The sequence below is a fragment of the Carcharodon carcharias genome, chromosome 31 (genome assembly GCF_017639515.1).
Source record: "Carcharodon carcharias isolate sCarCar2 chromosome 31, sCarCar2.pri, whole genome shotgun sequence".
Classification (NCBI taxonomy): domain Eukaryota; kingdom Metazoa; phylum Chordata; class Chondrichthyes; order Lamniformes; family Lamnidae; genus Carcharodon; species Carcharodon carcharias.
Genome location: NC_054497.1, coordinates 32,137,623 through 32,159,604, shown reverse-complemented (window position 1 = coordinate 32,159,604; position 21,982 = coordinate 32,137,623).

Sequence of the window (21,982 nt, the reverse complement as noted above, 5' to 3'; positions counted from 1 at the left end):
CCGCCTTCACCGTAGCTGAGAAAGGAGTCTGCCGGCAACCTCGCTGAGAAAGGAGTCTGCCGGAACCCTCGCTGAGGGAGGGGTCTGCCCGAACCCTCGCCGATACAAGAGTCCGGCGGAATCTTCGCCGAGAAAGGAGTCCACTGGAACCCTTGCCGAGAGAGGAGTCTGCCGGAAATCTCACCGAGACAGGAGTCCCCCAGAATCCTGGCCCGGACAGGAGTCCGCCAGAACTCTCGCCGAGACAGGAGAATGCTGGAACCCTCGCCCAGAGTGGAGTCCGCAGGCACCCTCCTCAAGGGAGGAGTCCGCCGGAACCCTCGCCGAGAGAGGAGTCCGCCGGATACCTCGCCGAGACAGGAGTCTGCCGGAACGCTTGCCAAGAGATTAGTCTGCCAGAACACTCGAAGAGAGTGGAGTCTCGCAGAAACATCACTGAGAGAGGAGACTGCCGGAACCCTCGCCGAGAGCTGAGACCGCCGGAAACCGCGCTGAGAGAGGAGTCCGCCTGAACCCTCGCCGAGACAAGAGTCCGGCGGAACCCTCGCTGAGAAAGGAGTCTGCCTGAACCCTCGCTGTTAGGGGAGTCTGCCGGAAATCTCGCCGAGACAGGAGTCTGCCGGAACCCTGGCCCGGAAAGTAGACTGCCGGAACCCTCATGGAGAGAGGAGTTCGCTGGAACCTGCACCGAGAGAGGAGTCCGCCGGAACCCTCGCTGCGAGAGGATAATGCCGGAACCCTCACCGAGAGAGGAGTCCACCGGAAACCTCACCGAGAGAAGAGTCTGCCAGAACCCTTGATGAGAGAGGAGTCCACCGGTATCCTCGCCGAGAGAAGAGTCCACCGGAACCCTCGCCCAGAGAGGAGTCCGCCGGAACCCTCGCCCAGAGCAGTGTCCTCCATAACCCTCGCCGACAGTGGAGTCCGCCAGAAACCTCGCAGAGAGAGGAGTCCGCCGGAACCATAGCCGAGAGAGGAGTCCACCAGAAACCTCGCCGAGTGGAAACCGCCGGAACCCCTGCTGAGATAGGGGACCGCCGGAACCCTTGCCGAGAAAGGAGTCCACCGGAACACTCACCGAGAAAGGAGTGCGCCGGACCCCTCGCTGAGAAACGAGTCCGCCAGAACGCTCATCAAGAATGCAGTCCACCGGAAACCTCGCTGAGAGAGGAGTCCGCCGGAACCCTCACCGAGACTGGAGCCCGTCGGAACCCTCACTGAGAGCAGAGTCCACCGGAGCCCTCACCAAGAAAGGTGTCCGCAGGAACCCTCAACAAGAGTGGAGGCCGACGGAACCGTCGCCGTGAGGGGAGTCTGCCAGAACCCTCGCCGAGAGCGGAGTCTGCCAGAAACCTCGCCAAGAGTGGAGTCCGCCTTAACCGTAGCCATGAGAGGTGTCCGCTGGAAACCTCGCTGAGAGAGGAGTCCGCCCGAACCCTCGCCGAGGCAAGAGTCTGGCAGAACCTTCGCCGAGAAAGGAGTCAACTGGAACCCTTGCCGAGAGGGGAGTCTGCCGGAATTCTCTCCGAGACAGGAGTCTGCCGGAACCCTGGCCTGGAGAAGAGTCCGCCAGAACTCTCGCCGAGACAGGAGTGCACCGGAACCCTCGCCCAGAGAGGAGTCCGCAGGCACCCTCGCCAAGAGAGGATTCTGCCAGAACGCTTGCCGAGAGTGGAGTCGGCCGGAACCTCGCCGACAGAGGAGTCCACCAGAACTCTCGCAGAGACAGGAGAACACGGGAATCCTCGCCCAGAGTGGAGTTCGCAGGCACCCTTGCCAAGAGAGGAGTCCACTGGAATCCACGAAAGAGAGGAGTCTGGCAGAAACATCGCTGAGAGAGGAGTCTGCCGGAAAAATCGCCGAGAGCTGAGTCCGCCGGAAACCCCGCTGAGAGAGGAGTCTGCCAGAACCCTCGCTGAGAGAGGAGTCCGCCCGAACCCTCGTCGAGAAAGGAGTCTGCCTGAACCCTCGCCGTGAGAGGAGTCAGCCGTAAATCTCGCTGAGACAGGTGTCCGCCTGAACCGTGGCCTGGAGAGCAGTCCGCCGGAACCCTCATCGAGAGAAGAGTCCGCCGGAAACCTCGCTGAGAGAGGAGTCCGCCGGAACCCTCACTGAGAGAGGAGTCCGCCGGAACCCTCGCCGAGAGCTGATTCCGCCAGAACCCTCACCGAGAGAGGTGTCTGCCTGAACCCTCGCCAAGACAGGAGTCTGGCGGAACCCTCGCTGAGAAAGGAGTCCACTGGAACCCTCGCTGAGAGAGGAATCTGCCGGAAATCTCGCCAAGAGAGGAGTCTGCCGGAACTCTGGCCCAGACAGGAGTCTGCTGGAACCTCCATCGTGAATGCAGTCCGCCGTAAAACCTCGCCGAGAGAGGAATCTTCCTGAACCCTCGCAGAGAAAGGAGTCCGCCGGAACCCTTGGCGAGAGAGGAATCTGCCGGAACCTTCGCGGAGAGCAGAGTGCATCGGAACACTCACCGAGAGAGGAGTCCACCAGAACTCTCGCCGAGACAGAAGTGCGCCAGAACCCTCGCCCAGAGTGGTGTTCGCAGGCGCCCTGGCTGAGAGAGGAATCCACCGGAACCCTCGCTGAGAGAGGAGTCCGCCGGAACCCTCACCGAGAGCGGAGTCCGCCGGAAACCTCACTGAGAGTGGAGCCCGTCGGAACCCTCACTGAGAGCGGAGTCCACCGGAACCCTCACCGAGAAAGGTGTCCGCCGGAACCCTCACCAAGAGTGGAGTCCACTGGAACCATCGCCGTGAGAGAAGTCTGCCAGAACCCTCGACGAGAACGGAGTCTGCCAGAACCCTTGCTGAGAGTGGAGTCCGCCGGAAACCTCGCTGAGAGAGGAGTGCGCCAGAACCCTCGCCCAAAGAGGAGTCTGCAGGCACCCTCGCCAAGAGACGATTCTGCTAGAACTCTTGCCGACAGAGGAGTCCACCAGAACTCTCGCAGAGGCAGGAGAACACCGGAACCCTCGCCCAGAGTGGAGTTCGCAGGCACCCTTGCCAAGAGAGGAGTCCGCTGGAACCCTCGAAAGAGAGGAGTCTGGCAGAAACATCGCTGAGAGAGGAGTCTGCCGGAACACTCGCTGAGAGCTGAGTCTGCCGGAAACCTCGCTGAGAGAGGAGTCTGCCGGAACCCTCGCTGAGAGAGGAGTCCGCCCGAACCCTCGTCGAGAAAGGAGTCTGCCTGAACCCTCGCCATGAGAGGAGTCTGCCGTAAATCTAACTGAGACAGGTGTCCGCTGGAACCCTGGCCTGGAGAGCAGTCCGCCGGAACCCTCATCGAGAGAGGAGTCCGCCGGAAACCTCGCTGAAGAGGAGTCCGCCGGAACCCTCGCTGAGAGAGGAGTCCGCCGTAACCCTCGCTGAGAGCGGATTCCGAAAGAGCCCTCACCGAGAGAGGAGTCCGCCTGAACCCTCGCCAAGACTGGAGTCCTGCAGAACCCTCGCTGAGAGAGGAGTCTGCTGGAAATCTCACTGAGACAGGAGTCCGTCGGAACCCTGGCCTGGAGAGGAGTCTGCCGGAACCCTCATCGCGAATGCAGTACGCCGGAAACCTCACCGTGAGAGGAGTCCGCCCGAACCCTCGCAGAGAATGGAGTCCGCCGGAACCCTCGGCGAGAGAGGAATCTGCCGGAACCTTCACGGAGAGCGGAGTCCATCGGAACCCTCACTGAGAGAGGAGTCCACCAGAACTCTCGCTGAGACAGAAGTGCACCAGAACCCTCGCCCAGAGTGGTGTTAGCAGGCACCCTGGCTGAGAGAGGAGTCCACCGGAACCCTCGCTGAGAGAGGAGTCCGCTGGAACACTCACCGAGGGAGGTGTCCACCGGAACTGTTGCTGAGAGAGGCGTCTGCCAGAACCCTCACCGATAGCGGAGACCGCCAGAAACCTCGCCGAGAGTGGAGTCCGCCGGAACCATAGCTGAGAGAGGTGTCCACCGGAAATCTCGCCGAGAGAGGTGTCCACCGGAACTGTTGCTGAGAGAGGCATCTGCCAGAACCCTCGCCAATAGCGGAGACCGCCAGAAACCTCGAAGAGATTGGAGTCCGCCGGAACAATAGCTGAGAGAGGTGTCCACCGGAAACCTCGCTGAGAGAGGAGTCCGCCCAAACCCTCGCCGAGACAAGAGTCCGGTGGAACCTTCGCAGAGAAAGGAATCCACTGGAACCCTCGCTGAGAGAGGAGTCTGCTGGAAATCTCGCTGAGACAGGAGTCCACCGGAACACTGGGCCGGAGAGGAGTCCGCCAGAACTCTCACCGAGACAGGAGTGCGCTGGAACCCTTGCCCAGAGAGGAGTCCGCAGGCAACCTCGCCGAGAGAGGATTCTGCCAGAACCCTTGCCGAGAGCGGAGTCCGCCGGAAACCTCGCCGAGAGCGGAGTCCACCCGAACCCTCGCCGAGAGAGGTGTCCGCCGGATCCCTCGCCGAGAGTGGAGTCCGCTGAAACCAGCGCCGCGAGAGGTGTCTGCCAGAACACTTGCCGAAAGTGGAGACTGTCAGAAACCTCGCCGAGAGTGGAGTCCGCCGGAACCGTAGCCGAGAGAGGTGTCCGCCGGAAACCTCACCGAGAGCGGAGTCCACCGGAACCCTCATCGAGAATGGAATTTGCCGGAAACCTCACCGGGAGAGGAGTCCGCCTGAACCCTTGCAGAGAAAGGGGTCCGCTGGAACCCTTGGCGAGAGAGAAATCTGCCAGAACCTTCACTGAGAGTGGAGTCCATTGGAACCCTCAACGAGAGAGGAGTCTGCAGGAACCCTCACCTGGAGAGGAGTCCACCAGAACTCTCGCCGAGATAGAAGTACGCCGGAACCCTCGCCCAGAGTTCGCAGGCACCCTGGCTGATAGAGGAGTCCACCGGAACTCTCACCAAGAGAGGAGTTAGCCGGAACCCTCAACAAGATTGTAGCCCATCAGAACCCTCGCCGAGAGCAGAGTCCACCAGAACCCTCGCCGAGAGAGGTGTCCGCCGGAACCCTCGCCAAGATTGGAGTCCGCCGGAACCGGCGCCGCGAGAGGCGTCTGCCAGAACCCTCGCCGAGAACGGAGACCGCCAGAAACCTCGCCAAGAGTGGAGTCTGCCGGAACCGTAGCCGAGAGAGGTGTCCGCCGGAAACCTCGACGAGAGATGAGTCCTCCGGAACACTCACTGAGAGAGGAGTCTGCCCGAACACTCGCCGAGACAAGAGTCTGGCGGAACCTTCACCAAGAAAGGAGTCCTCTGGAACCCTTGACGAGAGAGGAGTCTGCCGGAAATCTCGCCGAGACAGGAGTCTGCCGGAACCCAGGCCCGGAGAGGAGTCCGTGAGAACTCTCGCTGAGACAGGTGTGCGCCGGATCCCTCGCCCAGAGAGGAGTCTGCAGGAACCCTCACTGAGAGAGGAGTCCGCCGGAACCCTCGCCGAAAGAGGAGTCCACCAGAAAACTCACTGAGAGAAGAGTCTGCCGGAACCCTCACTGAGAGAGGAGTCCACCAGTAACCTCGCTGAGAGAAGAGTTCACCGGAACCCTCGCTGAGAGAGGAGTCCGCCGGAAACCTCACCGAGACTGGAGTCTGCCGGAACACTTGCCAAGAGATTAGTCTGCCAGAACACTCGCCGAGATTATAGTCTGGCAGAAACCTCGCTGAGAGAGGAGTCTGCCAGAACCCTCGCCAAGAGCTGAGACCACCGGAACCCTTGCCGAGAGAGGAGACCACCGGTAACCTCGCCAAGAGAGGAGTCTGCCGGAATGATTGCCATGAGATTAGTCTGCCAGAACACTCGCCGAGAGTATAGTCTGGAAGAAACCTTGCTGAGAGAGGAGTCCGCCGGAACCTTCACTGAGAGAGGAGTCCACCAGAAACCTTGCCGAGAGAAGAGTTCACCGGAACCCGCAACGCGAGAGGAGTCCGCCGGAAACCTCGCCGAGACAGGAGTCTGCCGGAACACTTGCCAAGAGATTAGTCTGCCAGAACACTCACCGAGATTATAGTCTGGCGTTCACCGGAACCCTCGCCCAGAGAGGAGTCCGCCGGAACCCTCGCCCAGAACGGACTCCGCCAGAACCCTCGCCGAGAGTGGAGTTCGCCAGAAACCTCGCAGAGAGAGGAGTCCACCGGAACCATAGCCGAGAGATGAGTCCGCCGGAAACCTCGCCAAGTGGAGTCCGCCAGAACCCCTGCTGAGAGAGGAGTCCGCTGCAACCCTCGCCGAGAAAGGAGTCCGCCAGAAACCTCTTCGAGAGAGGACTCCGCCCGAACCCTCGCAGAGAAAGGAGTCCGCCGGAACCCTCGGTGAGAGAGGAATCTGCCGGAACCTTCGTGGCGAGCGGAGTCCAACGTAACCCTCACCGAGAGAGGAGTCCGCAGGAACCCTCACCTGGAAAGGAGTCCACCAGCACTCTTGCCGAGTTAGAAGTGCGCCGGAACCCTCGCCGAGAGAGGAGTCCACCGGAAACCTCACCGCGAGCGAAGCCCGTCGGAACCCTCGCCGAGAGCGGAGTCCACCAGAACCCACGCCAAGAGAGGTGTCCACCAGAACACTCGCTGAGAGTGGAGTCCGCCGGAATCGTCGCTGCGAGAGGAGTCTGCCAGAAAACTAGCCAAGAGCGGAGACCACCAGAAACCTCACTGAGAGTGGAGTCCGCCGGAACCGTAGCCGAGAGAGGTATCCGCTGGAAACCTCGCCGAGAGAGGAGTCCGCCCGAACCCTCGCCGAGAGAGGAGTCTGCCAGAAATCTCGCCGAGACAGGAGTGCACCGGAACCCTTGCCCAGAATGGATTCCGCAGGCACCCTCGCCGAGAGAGGATTCTGCCAGAACCCTTGCTGAGAACGGAGTTCACCGGAAATCTCACAGAGAGTGGAGTCCGCTGGAACCCTGGCCTGGAGAGGAGTCCGCCGGAACCCTCATCGAGAGAGGAGTCCACCGGAACCCCCGAAGAGAGAGGAGTCTGACGGAACCTTCACTGAGAGAGGAGTCCACCGGAAACTTCGCCGAGAGAAGAGTCTGCCAGAACCCTCGCTGAGAGAGGAGTCCGCCTGAACCCTTGCAGAGAAAGGAGTCCGCCGGAACCCTCGGCGAGAGAGGAATCTGCCGGAACCTTCGTGGCGAGTGGAGTCCATTGTAACCCTCACTGAGAGAGGAGTCCGCAGGAACCCTCACCTGGAAAGGAGTCCACCAGCACTCTCGCTGAGATAGAAGTGCGCCGGAACCCTCGCCGAGAGAGGAGTCCACCGGAAACCTCACCGTGAGCGGCGCCCTTTGGAACCGTCACCGGGAGCGGAGTCCACCGGAACCCACACCGAGAGAGGCGTCCACCAGAACCCTCGCTGAGAGTGGAGTCCGCTGGAACCGTCGCCGCGAGAGGAGTCTGCCAGAAAATTAGCCAAGAGCGGAGACCACCAGAAACCTCACTGAGAGTGGAGTCCGCCGGAACCGTAGCCAAGAGAGGTATCCGCCGGAAACCTCGCTGAGAGAGGAGTCTGCCAGAAAACTCGCCGAGACAGGAATGCACCGGAACCCTTGCCCAGATAGGATTCCGCAGGCACCCTCGCCGAGAGAGGATTCTGCCAGAACCCTTGCCGAGAACGGAGTCCACCGGAAATCTCACAGAGAGTGGAGTCCGCTGGAACCCTGGCCTGGAGAGGAGTCCGCCGGAAACCTCACCGAGAGCGGAGCCCGTCGGAACCCTCGCCGAGAGTGGAGTCCGCCGGAACCGTCGCCATGAGAGGAGTCTGCCAGAACCCTCACCAAGAGCGGAGACCACCAGAAACCTCACCGAGAGTGGATTCCGCCTTAACCGTAGCCGAGAGAGGTGTCCACCGGAACCCTCGCTGAGAGAGGAGTCCGCCTGAACCCTCGCCGAGACAAGAGTCCGGCGGAACTTTCACCGAGAAAGGAGTCCACTGGAACCCTCTCCGAGAGAGGAGTCTGCCGGAAATCTCGCCGAGACAGGAGTCCGCCAGAACCCTCACTCAGAGAGGACTCCGCAGGCACCCTCGCTGAGAGAGGATTCTGCCAGAACCCTAGCTGAGAGCGGAGTAAGCCGGAAACCTCACAGAAATAGGAGTCTGCCAGAACCCTCACTGAGAGAGGAGTCCGCCGGAACCCTCGCCAACAGAGGAGTCCACCAGAACTCTCGCCGAGACAGGAGAATGCTGGAACCCTCGCCAAGAGAGGAGTCTGCCGGAACCCTCACCGAGAGAGCAGTCCGTCGGAAACCTCGCCGAGACAGGAGTCTGCCGGAACCCTCACCCGAGTGAGTAGTCCGCCAGAACCCTCGTCTGGAGAGGGGTCCTCCAGAACTCTCGCCGAGACAGGAGTGTGCCGGAACCCTCGCTGAGAGAGGATAATGCCGGAACCCTCGCCGAGAGAAGAGTCCAGCGAAACCCTGGCCCGGAGAGGAGTCTGCCGGAACCCTCATTGACAGATGAGTCCGCCGGAAACCTCGACGACAGAGGAGTCCGCCGGAACCCTCGCTGAGAGAGGTGTCCACCGGAAACCTCGCCGAGAGAGGAGTCTGCCGGAACCCTCACTGAGAGAGGAGTCCACCGGTAACCTCACTGAGAGAGGAGTCTGCCGGAACCCTCGCTGAGAGAGGAGTCCAGAGAAACCCTTGCCGAGAAAGGAGTCTGCCTGAACCCTCGCCAAGAGAGGAGTCCAGCGAAACCCTCACCGAGAAAGGAGTCAGCCGGAACCCTCGCCGAGAGAGGAGTGCGCCGGAACCCTCGCTGAGAGAGGAGTCCACCGGAAACCTTGCCGAGAGAGGAGTCTGCCGGAACCCTCGCTGAGAGAGGAGTCGACCGGAACCCTCACCCAGAGCGGAGTCCGCCAGAACCCTCGCTGAGAGTGGAGTCCACCAGAAACCTCGCAGAGAGAGGAGTCTGCCGGAAACCTCGCCGAGTGGAGTCCACCCGAACGCTCGCCGAGAAAGGAGTCTGCCTGAACTCTCGCTGAGAGAGGAGTCTGCCGGAACGCTCGCCAAGAGCTGAGTCGGCCGTAAATCTCGCTGAGAGAGGAGTCTGCCGGAAGCATCACCCAAGAGTGTAGTCCGCCAGAACCGACGCCAAGACAGGAGTGCGCCAGAAACGCGCCCAGCGAGGAGACTGCAGGCACCCTCGCCGAGAGAGGAGACTGCCGGAAACCTCGCCGAGACAGTAGTCTGCCAGAACGCTCGCCATGAGAGGATTCTGCCAGAACCCTTGCCAAGAGCGGAGTCCGTCGGAAACCTCACTGAGAGAGGAGTCTGCCAGAATCCTCGCCAACAGAGGAGTCCACCAGAACTCTCACCGAGACAGGAGTGCGCCGGAACACTCGCCCAGAGTGGAGACCGCAGGCATCCTGGCTGAGAGGAGGCCACCAGAACCCTCGCTGAGATTGGAGTCCACCAGAAACCTCCCTGAAAGAGGAGTCTGCCGGGACCCGCACCGAGAGCTGAGTCCGCCCGAAACCACGCTGAGAGAGGATAACGCCAGAACCCTCGCCGAGAGAGGAGTCCGCCAGAACCCTCATTCAGAGAGGAGTCTGCCGGAACCCCCATCGAGGGAGGAGTCCGCCGGAACCCCCGCTAAGAGAAGAGCCCATTGGAACCCTCGCCGAGACAGGAGTCCGCCGGAACCCTCGCCGAGAGTGGAGTCCGCCGGAATCCTCGCCCTGAGCGGAGTCCACCAGAACCCTCACTGAGAGTGGAGTCCACCAGAAACCTCGCAGAGAGAGGAGTCCGCCGGACCCATAGCCAAGAGAGGAGTCTGCCGGAAACCTCGGCGAGTGGAGTCCACCCAAAAGCTCGCCGAGAAAGGAGTCTGCCTGAACCCTCACTGAGAGAGGAGTCTGCCGGAAATCTCGCTGAGACAGGAGTCCGCTGGAACAATCCCCGGAGAGGAGTCCGCTGGAACCCTCATCGAGATAGGAGTCTGCTGGAACCTGCACCGAGAGAGGAGTCTGCCGGAAACTTCACTAAAAGAGGATAACGCCACAACCCTCGCCGAGAGAGGAGTCTGCCGGAACGCTGGCCAAGAGCTGAGTCGGCCGGAAATCTCGCTGAGAGAGGAGTCTGCCGGAAGCCTCACCCGAGAGTGTAGTCCGCCAGAACTCTCGCCGAGACAGGAGTGCGCCAGAACCCACGTCCAGAGAGGAGTCTGCCGGAACCCTCGCCAAGACAGTAATCTGCCAGAATGCTCGCCGTGAGAGGATTCTGCCAGAACCCATGCCGAGAGCGGAGGCCGTCGGAAACCTCGCTGAGAGAGGAGTCTGCCGGAACCCTCGCCGAGAAAGGAGTCCGCAGGCACCCTGGCCAACAGACGAGTCCACCAGAACTCTTGCCGAGACAGGAGTGCGCTGGAACCCTCACCAAGAATGGAGTCCGCTATAAACCTCCCTGAAAGAGGAGTCTGCCGGAACCCTCGCCGAGAGCTGAGTCCGCCCGAAACCTCGCTGAGAGAGGATAACGCCGGAACCCTCGCCGAGAGAGGAGTCCGCCAGAACCCTCATTCAGAGAGGAGTCCGCCGGAACCCCCATCAAGAGAGGAGTCTGACAGAACTCTGGCTGAGAGAGGAGTCTGCCTGAACCCTCGCCGAGAGAGGAGTCCGCTGGAACCCTCACCAAGAGAGGAGTCCGCCGGAACCCTCACCGAGACAAGGGTCCGGCGGAACCTTCGCCGTGAAAGGAGTCCACTGGAAATCTCGCCAAGACAGGAGTCCGCCGGAACCCTGGCCTGGAGAGGAGTCTGCCAGAACTCTCGCCGAGACAGGAGTGCACCGAAACCCTCGCCCAGAGAGGAGTCTGCAGGCACCCTCGCTGAGTGAAGAGTCTGCCAGAACACTCGCCGAGACAGGAGTGAACCAGAACCCTCACCGAGGGAGGAGTCCACCGGAAACATTGCCGAGATAGGAGTCTGCCGGAAACCGCGCCTGGAGAGGAGTCTGCCAGAACTCTCGCTGAGACAGGAGTGCACTGGAACCCTCGCCGAGAGAGGAGTCTGCCGGAACGCTCGCCGAGAGATTAGTCTGCCAGAACCCTCGCCGAGTGTGGAGTCAGACAGAAACCTCGCTGAGAGAGGAGTCCACCAGAAGTCTCGCCGAGACAAGAGTGCACCAGAACCCTCACCAAGGGAGGTGTCCGCCAGAAACATCGCCGAGATAGGAGTCTGCCGGTACCCTCGCCGAGAGCACAGCCCGCCAGAAACCTCGCCGAGAGAGGAGTCTGCCGGAAACCTCGCTGCGAGAGGAATCCACCAATAACCTCGCTGAGAGAGGAGTCCACCGGAACCCTCACCCAGAGAGTAGTCCGCCGGAACCCTCACCAAGAGTGGAGTCCACCAGAAACCTCACACAGAGAGGAGTCCGCCGGAACCATAGCCGAGAGAGGAGTCCGCCAGAAACCTCGCCGAGTGGAGTCCACCCGAACGCTCGCCGAGAAAGGAGACTGCCTGAACCCTCGCTGAGAGAGGAGTCTGCTGGAAATCTCACTGAGACAGGAGTCCACTGGAACCCTCCCCGGAGAGGAATCCGCTGGAACCCTCATCGAGACAGGAGTCCGCCGGAACCTGCACCGAGAGAGGAGTCTGCCGGAAACTTCACTGAAAGAGGATAACACCGGAACCCTCGCCGAGTGGAGTCCACCGGAACCCCTGCTGAGAGAGGATTCCGCTGGAAACCTCACTGAGAAAGGAGTCCGCCGGATCCCTCGCCAAGAAAGGAGTCCGCCGGAACCCTCGCCAAGAAAGGAGTCCGCCGGAAACCTCGCCGAGAGAGGACTCCACACAAACCCTCACAGAGGTAGGAGTCCGCCGGAACCCTCGGCGAGAGAGGAATCTGCCGGAACCTTCGCGGAGAGCGGAGTCCATCATAACCCTTACCGAGAGAGGAGTCTGCAGGAACCCTCACCTGGAGCAGAGTCCACCAGAACTCTCGCCGAGACAGAAGTGCGCCAGAACCCTCGCCGAGAGAGGAGTCCACCGAAAACCTCACCGAGAGCGGAGCCCGTCGGAACCCTCACCGAGAGCGGAGTCCACCGGAACCCTCGCCGAGAGAGGTGTCCACCAGAACCCTCGCTGAGAGTGGAGTCCGCCGGAACCGTCGCCGCGAGAGGAGTCTGCCAGAAAACTAGCCAAGAGCGGAGACAACCAGAAACCTCACCGAGAGTGGAGTCTGCCGGAACCGTAGCCGAGAGAGGTGTCCGCTGGAAACCTCGCCGAGAGAGGAGTCCTCCGGAACCCTCGCTGAGAGAGTAGTCTGCCCGAACCCTCGCCGAGACAAGAGTCCAGCAGAACCTTCGCCGAGATAGGAGTCCACTGGAACCCTCGCCAAGAGAGGAGTCTGCTGGAAATCTCGCCGAGAGAGGAGTCCGCCGGAACCCTGGCCCAGAGAGGAGTCCGTCAGAATTCTCACCGAGACAGGAGTGCGCCGGAACCCTAGCCCTGAGAGGAGTCCGCAGGCACCTGCACCGAGAAAGGATTCTGCCAGAACCCTTGCTGAGAGCGGAGTCCGCCGGAAACCTCGCCGAGAGCGGAGTCCACCAGAACCCTTGCCGAGAGAGGTGTCCGCCCGAACCCTCGCCATGAGTGGAGTCCGCCGGAACCGGCGCCGCGAGAGGCGTCTGCCAGAACACTTGCCAAGAGCGGAGACCGCCGGAAACCTCACTGAGAGGGGAGTCTGCCGGAACCGTAGCCGAGAGAGGTGTCCGCCGGAAACCTCGCCAAGAGAGGACTCCGCCCGAACCCTCACCAAGACAAGAGTCCGGCGGAACTTTCGCCGAGAAACGAGTCCACTGGAACCCTCGTCGAGAGAGGAGTCTGCCGGAAATCTCAGCGAGACAGGTGTGCACCAGAACCCTTGCCCAGATAGGATTCCGCAGGCACTGTCGCCGAGAGAGGATTCTGCCAGAACCGTTGCCGAGAGCGGAGTCCACCGGAAATCTCGCAGAGAGTGGAGTCCGCTGGAACCCTGGCCTGCAGAGGAGTCCACCGGAACCCTCATCGAGAGAGGAGTCCGCCGGAACCCTCGCCTGGAGAGGAGTCCGCCGGAACCCCCGAAGAGACAAGAGTCTGACGGAACCGTTGCTGAGAGAGGAGTCCGCCAGATCCCTTGCTGAGAGAGGAGTCCGGCGGATCCCTCGCTGAGAGAGGAGTCCGCCAGATCCCTTGCTGAGAGAGGAGTCCACCGGTATCCTTGCCGAGAGAAGAGTCCACCAGAACCCTCGCCCAGAGAGGAGTCCGCCAGAACCCTCACCCAGAGCGGTGTCCGCCAGAACCCTCGCCGACAGTGGAGTCCTCCAGAAACCTTGCATAGAGAGGAGTCCGCCGGAACCATAGCCGAGAGAGGAGTCGGCCAGAAACCTCGCCGAGAGTGGATTCCGCCCGAACCCTCGCAGAGAAAGGAGTCCGCCAGAACCCTCAGCGAGAGAGGAATCTGCCAGAACCTTCGCGGAGAGCGGAGTCCATCGGAACCCTCACCAAGAGAGGAGTCCGCAGGAACCCTCACCTGGAGAGGAGTCCACCAGAACTCTCGCCGAGACAGAAGTGCACCGGAACCCTCGCCCAGAGTGGTGTTTGCAGGCACCTTGGCTGAGAGAGGAGTCCACCGGAACCCTCGGTGAGAGAGGACTCCGCCGGAACACTCACCAAGAGTGGAGCCCGTCGGAACCCTCACTGAGAGCGGAGTCCACTGGAGCCCTCACCGAGAAATTTGTCCGCTGGAACCCTCACCAAGATTGGGGTCCGCAGGCATCCTCGCCAAGAGAGGATTCTGCCAGAACCCTTGCCGAGAGCGGAGTCGTCCGGAACCCTCGCCGATAGAGGAGTCCACCAGAACTCTTGCAGAGACAGGAGAACACCGGAACCCTCGCCCAGAGTGGAGTTCGCAGGCACCCTTGCCAAGAGAGGAGTCCGCTGGAACCCTCGAAAGAGAGGAGTCTGGCAGAAACCTCGCTGAGAGAGGAGTCTGCCGGAACCCTCGCTGAGAGAGGAGTCTGCCCGAACCCTCACTGAGAGAGGAGTCTGCCCGAACCCTCGTCGAGAAATGAGTCTGCCTGAACCCTCACCGTGAGAGGAGTCTGCCGTAAATCTCGCTGAGACAGGTGTCCGCTGGAACACTGGCCTGGAGAGCAGACTGCCGGAACCCTGGCCTGGAGAGCTGTCCGCCGGAACGCTCATCGAGAGAGGAGTCCGCCGGAAACCTTGCTGAGAGTGGAGTCCGCCGGAACCCTCACTGAGAGAGGAGACCGCCAGACCCCTCGCCGAGAGAGGAGTTCGCCTGAAAACTTGCCAAAACAGGAGTCCTGCGGAACCCTCGCTGAGAAAGGAGTCCACTGGAACCCTCGCCGAGAGAGGAGTCTGCCGGAAATCTCGCCGAGACAGGAGTCTGCCGGAACCCTGGCCCAGAGAGGAGTCTGCTGGAACCCTCATCGCGAATGGAGTCCGCCGGAAACCTCGCCAAGAGAGGAGTCTGCCGGAGCCCTCGCTGAGAGAGGAGTCCGCCCGAACCCTCGTTGAGAAAGGAGTCTGCCTGAACCCTCGCTGTGAGAGGAGTCTGCCGTAAATCTCGCTGAGACAGGTGTCCGCCGGAACCCTGGCCTGGAGAGCAGTCCGCCGGAACCCTCATCAAGAGAGGAGTCCGCTGGAAACCTTGCTGAGAGAGGAGTCCGCCGGAACCCTCACTGAGAGAGGAGTCCGCAAGACCCCTCGCCGAGACAGGAGTTCGCCTGAACACTTGCCAAAACAGGAGTCCCGCGGAACCCTCACTGAGAAAGGAGTCCACTGGAACCCTCGCCGAGAGAGGAGTCTGCCGGAAATCTTGCCGAGACAGGAGTCTGCTGGAACCCTGGCCCAGAGAGGAGTCTGCCAGAACCATCATCGCGAATGGAGTCCGCCGGAAACCTCGCCAAGAGAGGAGTCTGCCCACACCCTCGCAGAGAAAGAGTCCGCCGGAACCCTCGGTGAGAGAGGAGTCCACCCGAACTCTCGCGAGACAGAAGTGCGCCAGAACCCTCGCCCAGAGTGGTGTTCGCAGGCACCCTGGCTGAGAGAGGAGTCCACCAGAACCCTCGCTGAGAGAGGAGTCCGCCGGAACCCTCACCGAGAGCGGAGTCCGCCGGAAACCTCACCGAGAGCGGAGTCCACTGGAACCCTCGCCAAGAGAGGCGTCTGCCAGAACCCTCACCGATAGCGGAGACCGCCAGAGACCTCGCCGAGAGTGGAGTCCGCCGCAACCGTAGCCGAGAGAGGTGTCTGCCGGAAACCTTGCCGAGAGAGGAGTCCGCCAGAACCCTCGCTGAGAGAGGAGTCCACCCGAAGCCTCGCCGAGAGAGGAGTCCGCCGGAACCCTCGCTGAGAGAGGAGTCCGCCCGAACCCTCGCCGAGACAATAGTCCGGTGGAACCTTCACAGAGAAAGGAATCCACTGGAACCCTCGCTGAGAGAGGAGTCCGCCCGATCCCTCGCCGAGACAAGAGTCCGGTGGAACCTTCGCAGAGAAAGGAATCCACTGGAACCCTCGCCGAGAGAGGAGTCTGCTGGAAATCTCGCTGAGACAGGAGTCCGCCGGAATCCTGGCCCAGAGAGGAGTCCGCAGGCACCCTCGCCGAAAGAGGATTCTGCCGGAACCCATGCCGAGAGCGGAGTAAGCCAGAAACCTCGCAGAGACAGGAGAACACCGGAACCCTCGCCCAGAGTGGAGTTCGCAGGCACCCTTGCCAAGAGAGGAGTCCGCTGGAACCCTCGAAAGAGAGGAGTCTGGCAGAAACATCGCTGAGAGAGGAGTCTGCCGGAACACTCGCCGAGAGCTGAGTCCGCCAGAAACCTCGCTGAGAGAGGAGTCTGCCAGAACCCTCGCTGAGAGAGGAGTCCGCCTGAACCCTCGTCGAGAAAGGAGTCTGCCTGAACCCTCGCCGTGAGAGGAGTCTGCCGTAAATCTCGCTGAGACAGGTGTCCGCCGGAACCGTGGCCTGGAGAGCAGTCCACCGGAACCCTCATCGAGAGAGGAGTCCGCCGGAAACCTCGCTGAGAGAGGAGTCCGCCGGAACCCTCACTGAGTGAGGAGTCTGCCGTAACCCTCGCCAAGAGCGGATTCCGCCTGAACCCTCACCGAGAGAGGTGTCCGCCTGAACCCTCGCCAAGACAGGAGTCTGGCGGAACCCTCGCTGAGAAAGGAGTCCACTGGAACCCTCGCCGAGAGAGGAGTCTGCCAGAAATCTCGCCGAGACAGGAGTCTGCCGGAACCCTGGCCCAGAGAGGAGTCTGCCAGAACCCTCATCGTGAATGGAGTCCGCCGTAAAACCTCGCTGAGAGAGGAGTCTGCCCGAACCCTCGCAGAGAAATGAGTCCGCCGGAACCCTTGGTGAGAGAGGAATCTGCTGGAACCTTCGCGGAGAGCGGCGTGCATCGGAACCCTCGCTGAGAGCGGAGTCCACCGGAACGCTCACCAAGAGCGGTGTCCACCGGAAACCTCGCCGAGAGTGGAGTCCGCCGGAATCGTCGGCGCGAGAGGTGTCCGCCGGAACCCTCACTGAGAGAGGAGTCCACCAGAAACCGCGCCAAGAGAAGAGTCTGCCGGAACCGTCACTGAGAGAGGAGTCCACCGGTAACATCACTGAGAGAGGAGTTCACCGGTACCCTCGCCGAGAGAGGAGTCTGTCGGAAACCTCACCGAGACAGGAGTCTGCTGGAACGCTTGCCAAGAGATTAGTCTGCCAGAACACTCACCGAGAGTATAGTTTGGCAGAAACCTCGCCGAGAGAGGAGTATGCCGGAACCCTCGCCGAGAGCTGAGACCGCCGGAACCCTCGCCGGGAGAGGAGTCCGCCGGAACCCTCGCTGAGAGAGGAGTCCGCCGGGAACCTCGGCGAGAGAGGAGTCCGCTGGAACCCTCGCTGAGAGAGAAGTCCGCCCGAACCCTCGCCGAGACAAGAGTCCGGCGGAACATTCGCCGAGAAAGGAGTCCTCTGGAACCCTCGCCGAGAGAGGAGTCTGCTGGAAATCTCACTGAGAGAGGAGTCCGCCGGCACCCTGGCCCAGAGAGGAGTCCACCAGAACTCTCGCCGAGACAGGAGTGCGCCGGAACCCTAGCCCTGAGAGGAGTCCGGGGCACCCTCGCCGAGAGAGGATTCTGCAAGAACCCTCGCCGAAAGCGGAGTCCACCGGAACCGGTGCCGCGAGATATGTCCATCGGAAACCTCGCCGAGAGAGGAGTCCGCCGGAACACTCGCCGAGAAAGGAGTCCACTGGTACCTTCGCCGAGAAAGAAGTCCACCGGAACCCTCATCGAGAATGGAATCTGTCGGAAACCTCGCCGGGAGAGGAGTCCGCCTGAATCCTTTCAGAGAAAGGAGTCCGCTGGAACCCTCGGCGAGAGAGGAATCTGCCGGAACCTTCGCGGAGAGTGGAGTCCATCGGAACCCTCAATGAGAGAGGAGTCCGCAGGAACCCTCACCTGGAGAGCAGTCCACCAGAACTCTCGGCGAGACAGAAGTAGGCCGGAACCCTCACCCAGAGTGGTGTTTGCAGGCACCTTGGCTGATAGAGGAGTCCACCAGAACCCTCGCCGAGAGCGGAGTCCACCAGAACACTCACCGAGAGAGGTGTCCGCCGGAACCCTCGCCAAGAGTGGAGTCCGCCGGAACCGGCGCCACGAGAGGTGTCTGCCAGAACCCTCGCCGAGAACGGAGACCGCCAGAAACCTCGCCGAGAGTGGAGTCCGCCGGAACCGTAGCTGAGAGAGGTGTCCGCCGGAAACCTCGCCGAGAGAGGAGTCCTCCGGAACACTCGCTGAGAGAGGAGACTGCCCGAACACTCGCCGAGACAAGAGTCCGGCGGAACCTTCACTGAGAAAGGAGTCCACTGGAACCCTCGCTGAGATTGGAGTCTTCCGAAAATCTCGCCGAGACAGGAGTCCGCCGGAACCCTGGCCCAGAGAGGAGTCCGCAGGCACCCTCGCTGAGAGATGAGTCCGCCAGAACCCTCGCCGACAGAGGAGTCCACCAGTAACCTCGCCGAGAGAAGAGTTCACTGGAACCCTCACCGAGAGTGGAGTCCGCTGGAAACCTCACCAAGACAGGAGTCTGCTGGAACACTTGCCAAGAGATTAGTCTGCCAGAACACTCGCCAAGATTATAGTCTGGCAGAAACCTCGCTGAGAGAGGAGTCTGCCGGAACCCTCGCCAAGAGCTGAGACCGCCGGAACCCTCGCCGAGAGAGGAGTCCGCCGGAACCATCGCTGAGAGAGGAGTCCACCAGAAATCCCGCCGATAAAAGAGTCTGCCGGAACCCACGCTGAGAGAGGAGTCCACCGGTATCCTCGCCGAGAGAGGAGTTCACCGGAATCCTCGTCGAGAGAGGAGTCCGCCAGAAACCTCGGTAAGACAGGAGTCTGCCGGAATGCTTGCCACGAGATTAGTCTGCCAGAACACTCACCGAGAGTATAGTCTGGCAGAAACCTCGCTGAGAGAGGAGTCCACCGGAACCCTTTCTGAGAGAGGAGTCCACCAGAAACCTCGCCGAGAGAAGAGTCTGCCGGAACCCTCGCTGAGAGAGGAGTCCACCGGTAACCTCGCCGAGAGAAGAGTTCACCGGAACCCTCGCCCAGAGAGGAGTCCGCCGGAACCCTCGCCCAGAACGGACTCCACCAGAACCCTCGCCGAGAGTGGCGTCCGCCAGAAACCTCGCAGAGAGAGGAGTCCACCGGAACCATAGCCGAGAGATGAGTCCGCCGGAAACCTCGCCGAGTGGAGTCCGCCAGAACCCCTGCTGAGAGAGGAGTCTGCCGGAACTTTCGCCGAGAAAGGAGTCCGCCAGAACCCTCGCCGAGAAAGGAGTCCGCCGGAACCCTCGCTGAGAAAGGAGTCCACCGGAAACCTCGGCAAGAGAGGAATCTGCCGGAACCTTCGCGGCGAACAGAGTCCATCGTAACCCTCACCGAGGGAGGAGTCCGCAGGGACCCTCACCTGGAGAGGAGTCCACCAGAACTCTCGCCGAGCCAGAAGTGCGCCGGAAACCTCACCGAGAGCGGAGCCCGTGAACCCTCGCCGAGAGCGGAGTCCACCGGAACCCTCGCCGAGAGAGGTGTCCACCAGAACCCTCGCTGAGAGTGGAGTCCACCGGAGCTGTCACCGCGAGAGGAGTCTGCCAGAAAAATAGCCAAGAGCGGAGACCACCAGAAACCTCACCGAGAGTGGAGTCCGCCGGAACCATAGCCGAGAGAGTTGTCCGCCAGAAACCTCACCGAGAGAGGAGTCCACCGGAACCCTCGCTGATAGGGTAGTCCGCCCGAACCCTCGCCGAGACAAGAGTCCGGCAGAACCTTCGCCGAGAAAGGAGTACACTGGAACCCTCGCCGAGAGAGGACTCTGCCGGAAATCTCGCCGAGAGAGGAGTCCGCCGGAACCCTGGCCCAGAGAGGAGTCCGCCAGAACTCTCCCCGAGACAGGAGTGCGCCGGAACCCTAGCCCTGAGAGGAGTCCGCAGGCACCCTCACCGAGAGAGGATTCTGCCAGAACCCTTGCCGAGAGTGGAGTCCGCTGGAAACCTCGCTGAGAGCGGAGTCCACCAAAACCCTTTCCGAGAGAGGTGTCAGCCCGAACCCTCACCAAGAGTGGAGGCCGCCGGAACCAGCACCGCGAGAGGCGTCTGCCAGAACACTTGCTGAGAGCGGAGACCGCCAGGAACCTCACCGAGAGTGGAGTCCGCCGGAACCGTAGCCGAGAGATGTGTCTGCCGGAAACCTCGCCGAGAGAGGAGTCCGCCCGAACCCTTGCCGAGATAAGAGTCCGGCAGAACCCTCGCCGAGAAAGGAGTCCACTGGAACCCTCGCTGAGAGATGAGTCTGCCGGAAATCTCGCCGATGCAGGAGTCCACCGGAACCCTGGCCCGGAGAGGAGTCCGCCAAAACTCTCACCGAGACAGAAGTGCGCCGGAACCCTTGCTCAGATAGGATTCCGCAGGCACCCTCGCCGAGAGAGGATTCTGCCAGAACCCTTGCCGAGAGCGGAGTTCACCGGAAATCTCGCAGAGAATGGAGTCCACTGGAACCCTGGCCTGGAGAGGAGTCCGCCGGAACTCTCATTGAGAGAGGAGTCCGCCGGAACCCTCGCCCAGAGAGGAGTCCGCCGGAACCCCCGAAGAGAAAGGAGTCCACTGGAACCCTCGCCAAGAAAGGAGTCCACTGGAACCCTCTCCGAGAAAGGAGTCTGCCGGAACCCTCGCCCAGAAAGGAGTCCGCTGGAAACATCACCGAGAGCGGAGCCCGTCGGAACCCTCGCCGAGAGCGGAGTCCACTTGAACCCTCGCCGAGAGAGATGTCCACCGGAACCCTCGCCAAGAGTGGAGTCCGCCGGAACCGTCGCCGCGAGATGAGTATGGCAGAACCCTCGCCAAGAGCGGAGACCACCAGAAACCTCACCGAGAGTGGATTCCACCGGAACCGTAGCCGAGAGAGGTGTCCGCCCGAAACCTCACCGAGAGAGGAGTCCGCCGGAGCCCTCGCTGAGAGAGGAGTCCACCTGAACCCTCGCCAAGACAAGAGTCCGGTGGAACATTCGCCGAGAAAGGAGTCCACTGGACCCCTCTCCGAGAGAGGAGTCTGCCGGAAATCTCGCCGAGACAGGAGTCCGCCGGAACCCTGGCCCAGAAAGGAGTCCGCCAGAACTCTCGCTGAGACAGGAGTGTGCCGGAACCCTCGCCCAGAGAGGAGTCCGCAGGCACCCTCGCTGAGAGAGGATTCTGCCAGAACCCTTGCCAAGAGCAGAGTAAGCCGGAAACCTCGCAGAGATAGGAGTCTGCCGGAAGCCTCGCTGAGAGAGAAGTCCGCCTGAATCCTCGCCGACAGAGGAGTCCACCAGAACTCTCACTGAGACAGGAGAATGCCGGAACCCTCGCCAAGAGAGGAGTCTGCCGGAACCCTTGCCGAGAGAGGAGTCCGCCGGAAACCTCGCCGAGACAGGAGTGTGCTGGAACCCTCGCTGAGAGAGGATAACGCCGGAACCCTCGCCGAGAGAGGAGTCTGCCTGAACCCTCGCCGAGAGAGGGGTCTGCCGGAAATCTCGCTGAGACAGGAGTGCGCCAGAACCCGCGCCCAGCGAGGAGTCCGCAGGCACCCTCGCCGAGAGAGGAGACTGCCGGAAACCTCGCCGAGACAGTAGTCTGCCAGAACACTCGCCGTGACTGGTTTCTGCCAGAACCCTTGCCAAGAGCGGAGTCTGTCGGAAACCTCGCTGTGAGAGGAGTCTGCCGGAATCCTCGCCAGCAGAGGAATCCACCAGAACTCTCGCCGAGACAGGAGTGCGCCGGAACACTCGCCCAGAGTGGAGTCCGCAGGCACCCTGGCTGAGAGAGGAGTCCACCGGAACCCTCGCCGAGAGAGGAATCCGCTGGAACCCTCACCAAGAGCGGAGCCCATCGGAATCCTCACTGAGAGTGGAGTCCACCGGAGCCCTCACCGAGAAAGGTGTCCACCGGAACCCTCACCCTCGGCTGAGAGGAATCCACCAGAACTCTCTCCGAGACAGGAGTGCGCCGGAACACTCGCCCAGAGTGGAGTCTGCAGGCACCCTGGCTGAGAGGAGTCTGCCAGAACCCTCGCTGAGATTGGAGTCCGCCAGAAACCTCCCTGAAAGAGGAGTCTGCCAGATCCCGCGCCGAGAGCTGAGTCCGCCAGAAACCATGCTGAGAGAGGATAACGCCAGAACCCTCACTGAGAGAGGAATCCACCGGAACCCTCGCTGAGAGTGGAGTCCGCCGGAACCGTGGCCACGAGAGGAGTATGGCAGAACCCTCGCCAAGAGTGGAGACCACCAGAAACCTCACCGAGAGTGGATTCCACCGGAACTGTAGCCGAGAGAGGTGTCCGCCCGAAACCTCACCGAGAGAGGAGTCCGCCGGAGCCCTCGCTGAGAGAGGAGTCCACCCGAACCTTGGCCGAGACAAGAGTCCGGCGGAACATTCGCCGAGAAAGGAGTCCACTGGAACCCTCTCCGAGAGAGGAGTCTGCTGGAAATCTCGCCGAGAC